The 6,000-nt window shown below is 34.8% G+C and overlaps 1 long non-coding RNA gene across 1 annotated transcript; it reads left to right on the forward strand.

The window, feature by feature from the left end:
* Positions 1-467: 467 nt before the first annotated feature.
* Positions 468-2,160, forward strand: LOC148781919 (uncharacterized). Its single transcript, XR_016055844.1, has 2 exons — positions 468-519; positions 2,079-2,160. It is a non-coding gene; the product is annotated as an uncharacterized LOC148781919 (long non-coding RNA).
* Positions 2,161-6,000: the final 3,840 nt, after the last annotated feature.

Below are 6,000 nucleotides of genomic sequence, written 5' to 3' on the forward strand. Positions count from 1 at the left end.
CCTTGGGATTCACTTGCATTTTAAACCCAGCAATTTGGATTGCCCATCCGGATAGGAATTAGTAGGAACCAAACCAATTAGGGGATGGTATGGGTGCCATCCATATTCCCCATGGTGAAGCGTTTAAACCTGGTGATTTTTGTTCTAGATTGTCAATCTGGATAGGAATTGGTCGGGACCGAACCAGTTATGGGATGGTAGGGGTTCCATCTCTATTCCCCTTAAAATCCTCGTATATGGTTTTTTTATTTTATTTTTCTTGTCAAGATTAATTAATGTTTTTTTAGCTCCCTCTAAATCTCATATTGTAAACCTCTATTTTAATTTAAAATTTATTCATTTATTTTTTTAATATTTTTTGGATCGTCGATTTGGATTGATCTAGACCCTATCCAGATGATCAATCCGGTGATTGGACATGCATTTCTGGGTGAACGATCCGCCCTCCAATCTAGGCTTTGAAATATTGGTTTCATTGCAGCATGACCCCAACCCAACTTGGGCAAGGCTTGTGACAAGGTTTGTGACATTAAGTAAGATTCTTTTTAAAAATGGGTTGTTAAGGTGTTCACATTATGGAGTAATTTAACATTGTACTTAACAAAATTTGGATATTATGTATTTTTATTTTGTATATGGAGGTTTTTTAGTAAGGTTATTTTTGGTCATGAGGAGATGTATGATATCATGTGGGATGTGACATCACTCATATGAAACATAGTGGAGGACATTGTACCGTTCTTAATGATGTCACATCTCATGTGGATGACATCACATCTCTTTAATGATTAAAACTACTCTTATTGAAAAAACTATGTACAAACAGGGTTATATAAGTGTTCAAATTTTATTGAGTACAATGTTAAATTACTCCATAATGTGAGCACCCTAACATAGACTTGAAGCAAGTATGGAGTCTTGAGTATTTTATTTTTATTTTTTAAAAAAATTCTTAAAAATACCCATATGAAAAGAATTGTTGTTCCTTTTACGTGTTTGCAAATATTTTACTTCAATACCATGTGTTTTATTATGTGGTATCTTGATATTAAATAATAAGATATAGGTAGAGTGCTAAATTGTTCATCTCTTTTGAGTAATTTGATATGTATATATATATATTTTTATTACTAGAAAAAGTTTATATTATGTTGATACATTCAAATGTGGAATTAAGGTGCACTTCCAAAGCTTCGAACAAGTTTGTTTAATGTTGGAAAAAATATCTAATCAATCATCTCGACATCAAGATGTATATATATGAAGAAAATAATGAGATTTCAAGTTCTAAAAATAATACAACGGTTCATTTTAATGATTTTCATGCTTTTTAAGATTTGCTTGATTTGGACCATTTTCAGAGTTTAAAAATTTGATAGTTAACGATAAAAATAGGTTCTTGTAGCATCCTGAGTATCAAACATCTCATGACAAAGTTTGTTGGTGCGCATTAATTTAATTATTGAGGTTGCATCCTTATAGAAACCACCCTTTGCATTGGATCGTACAAATGAAATTTCCCCTCTAGTGTGGAACTTTGGGCGTCATGGAAACAAGCCGTCTAACTCAAATTTCATCACACCAAAATATTTGTTAAATGGATGATTTTATATCTTTTCGTACCTTGTTTTTGAACGGAAAATGTATACAATGAGACCATTTATTTTTGCGGTGTAGTTGGCATTCGGATGGATCCGTAGTTGTAAAGGTAAGGTGCACCTTCAAATTTTATCATGGTGTATAATTTTGATGTAAAATGTTCTTAGGATCATCTCAAAATCTATTGTTATATCTAATTATAAAATTTTAAATTTGAAAAATGGTTAAAATCAACAAGATTTATAAATATATAAAAATCTTGAAAATGGACGATGTAGATAATATGTTGTAAAATGCACTATTTTTGAGACTTAAAATCTTTTTATTTTTCATGTTCATACATCTCGATGTCGAGATGATCAATCAAAGGGTTTTTCAACATTAAGACTACCTTTTCTGATGGGTTTTTGAGGTGCATCCGTAGTTCTACATTATAAGGTTGCATCCTTATATAAACTTTTTCCTTATTTTTGATATAGGGAAGTCTTCATTATCATTGACTATCAGATTTTGAAATTGGGTGGTTGAGGATATGTCATTGTTCAGGTTCCAAAATAAAAATTTTAGAATGTTGAGATGCACTTTCATGTATTGAATTTCACTTCGAATGGGAAATTTTAGAATGTTGAGATGCACTTTCATGTATTGAATTTCACTGCGAATGGTTAAAAAAATGTTGAGATGCACTTTCATGTATTGCATTTCACTTTCTATGGTTAAAAATTGTTGACTTTCTTGTACAAAAAATAAATGATCTCTAGTATTCAATCTCTTTTAAACTTTCCCTCTAAAATGGAAAATTTGGCACGGACAGCGGACTCTTGTGGTCAAATTTTATGCAATTTGGAGAATTAATCCCCTTGAGAATTAGTAGGGGAAATTATATACGACACCCAAACTATGACCCCCACCATTAGGTCAAATTCCATGAAGCTTGTGAAATCCCAAAAATAAGAGATGGAGTTATGGCTGTTTACTTAGCATGATAGTTTTTTTTTTTTTTTGAGACACTATTACGAAATTTTATTACTCAAAGAATATTATAAACAGATTATACACAAATAAGCTAATCTACTACAGTTGTCTCATCCAAGGAGACCCCGAACTTTGCCAAACCATCCGCTATGTTGATGACATGTTTAAAAGAGATGGTTATTCCTCAACACAAGTCCACAACCTTAGCGCAAAGAGAGTAAAACCTTCAGGGTGGTTTTGCAACTTTGTTGCACCATTTGATAACATTATGCAAATCACCATCTACAAAAACTGAAAACCCTATTAGTTTCTCCCTAATACATTTCAAGCCATGTAAGATACTACGAAACTTAGCCTCATTTCATTTTACCATACCTCAAGGCCTTGTATAACAGAGAAGAACAACCCCATTTGAATTTCTCAAGAATCCTCCAAAACTAGCTGGTCCTGGATTTTCAAAACGGCTACCATCAAAATTTAGCTTTATACAACCTTATGTTGGAGGGTGCCACCTACCTTTAAGCTTAAGGGTAGATGGTAGGTGATCAACCAGAACATTTAAACCAGGTTTTTCAATTCAATAATGTGTTCATGAATCAAGATCATCTTTTAGGATATTTTATGTGTTGTCCAAAATCTGTAATAAAAAAATACATTTTGTTTCTTGGGAAATTTACCAAACGAATAAACATTAGATTTAAAACAAGGGTGCAGTTTGCATAAGGTGCACCTTAAATAATCAAATTAAGGCATACTCTCAAATCTCATCAGATGATGTTATTTTGGTGCGGAAACTTTTACTATTACCTGAAAATTTTTTCACTCAAATTGATGTATGTCGAGTATATTTATTATCATTTGAGAATCTTGAAAATAGACAGGATATTGTGTTACGACATGCATAAGACTTAAAATCCTTTTTTATTTTTTATTTTTTTTCATTTCCAACATTGGAGGTTGTGACAATTAATTAGAAACTTTTTCAACATTTAGAACAACTATATTCAAGAGTTTCTTGAGGTGCGCCTCACTTCTGTAGTATAAGTGCACTTTCTATAAAGGGATTATATACTACGAGACAATTTATTTTTAGTTCAAGGACGTCATAATTATTTTTAGTTCAAGAAGGTCATAAATATTTTTAGCCAATAGATGAATTTGTGTCACTAAATTCGAAAAAATTTGTTTTGGACTTTGTGTATATATAATGACCCATCCTCAACCATCCAATTTTAAATCTAAAAGTCAATAATGATTGTGACCTTTATGTATAAAAATTAATGGCATCATTATATATTTCCTTGAGAAAAACCAAACACGTTCGTATCACATTTCATATATTTTCTCATTCGTGATTTCATGCTCTCTCTCTCTCACGCACATACATTAATCTCTCTCTCTTACACACATTAAGGTTACATCAAGCTATTCAGGTATAAAACCGTTAGCAAATGAGCAAACCACCAACAATAAAAAGAGTTAGTAAACCTAGAGAAAATTAGTATCTTGAAAATTGATGAGAAGACAATTTAATATATCTGATGCCCCAACCTCATTTCCCTGAATTTTTTTCCCTTTCTCAAATTATATCTAGGTTACCATGATTATCTCTGTCATTGGAAAAGGATTTGTATGGTTTGAGGAAACATGGAGGCATGCATCTGTTATGATAGTGGGCTCTTTTTTTCCCCCTTCAAATGGTACCATTGGTCCGGGAGAGTGGGCTAGAAGGGCATGGAGGTTACCCTATGTACCATAGTCAAAGGTTTAGGGAAAAACTGGGTTGTTTTCTTGTTTGATTCAGAAAAAGATATTCGTAGGGTGCTCATCCAAAACATTGGAGGGTTAGAGGAAAACTTCTCACAATTGATCGATGGAGACCAAGTGTGCAAGCCTTTTATTCCTAAGATCAGGTGCTGGATAGGATTATAGGGTATACCATTTCATGCCTGGAATCTAGGGATCTTTCAAAGATTGGCGAGTTATTCTGGTGAATAGAAAGATGTTGACTAGAATTCGATAGGGCTCCTTCATCTATCCTTTGCTCTAGTTCAGGTGAAGAGGTTTTAACTTTTCTCCTATTCCAGAAAAGGTCAGGTCGGGAATGATGGATTCTCTATTGATGTTACAATAGAAGGATATCCTACAAATGTTTTTGATATGAATAAGTTGCTGAATAGTCTATTAGTCCGCCTTGACCTCGAATGTAAATGGAGTCACTCAGAGATAGATATGGGGTCCGTCGAATTGTGACCCACAAGAGAAGTGAGCCGTAGGGTTGTTCCCTTATGGATCATCAGTAGTGCTGGCTTGTGATAGTGATAACGTTGAAAATCTGCTAAAGAAGAGGAGGGTTTGAAAATTTTAGAGCAAAGAGGGGATTAGATTTAGAAAATGGCTTTGGAAAACAAGAACCATAGATAAATTAAACAAAGCATGCAAATGGCAAAATTAAGAGAGAAGATGTAAACTTACTTAGAAGCCTGGCCCACATGTCCAGCACCTAAAGCTGGTGGCCCAGCTCAGATATGAAGTTGCTGCAGTGACTTCTCTCGCTTCTAGAAGTTCTCTGGAGGAGATTAGACAGTTGAGACCAAGTTTGTCAAGGGAATTCAGTGTATGTGAGGGTCAAGTATGGGGTTCGGATTTCTAGGGTTTGGGGTTCAAGTGTTTAATTCGACGGGACTTTGCCTATTTTCTCTAAGTTTGGGTCCCCAAAACTGTAGGTAAAGGGGTCTCTATTTATAGGCAAGAAACCTAGATAATGGCTCCATCAAGTGGCGGCTCACTCACTTTGGGCCGTCGATCACTACGAATAACACTTAGTCCATGGTGCAAGAGGTTTTGTTGAGGATTGATGTCTTGTATTATGAGGAAATAGATCTGCCAAGGTGGAGTAAAAAAGATGACTCCGGAGGGCCGAAGGCCCGTAGGGCTTGAGACCCGAAGGAGTTGTCCTAACAGGTTGACTCGACGGACATGGCCCATGCGGGGGATAGGGGGCACTAGCCCCCGAAAAAAAATTCGGATATATCCGTACATGGGATTCGATATATCTGGGACTTAATATATATCTATACAAGGGTATTTCGATAATTTGTATCATCTATCTGAAGCTCGATATATATTGTTGCGATTGGGGGATTATCTATGGTTAATGGAAAATGCAGATTGCTATGTAATCAGAGAGATGTGAGGAAGAGAGCCTTTTGAAACCTTATTCTACATTGTCAGTAAAAAAGTTCTCACCTCCCGTGGACGTAGGAACTTTGCCAAACTACGTATATCATTGCGTTGTGGTTGATTGTCTCTTTCTTTTGTGTTTGTTTCTTCTTTCTAGTTTTCGTGGATTGCTTTTCATTTCTACAGGTTTAACCTCTAGTGTCAAAGGGTATTACGTAGAAGCTGGTGGACCCCACAATTGAC

This window comes from Amborella trichopoda, chromosome 5 (assembly GCF_054954075.1).
Source record: "Amborella trichopoda isolate Santa Cruz 75 chromosome 5, AtrichopodaSantaCruz75HAP2 v2.0, whole genome shotgun sequence".
NCBI lineage: Eukaryota > Viridiplantae > Streptophyta > Magnoliopsida > Amborellales > Amborellaceae > Amborella > Amborella trichopoda.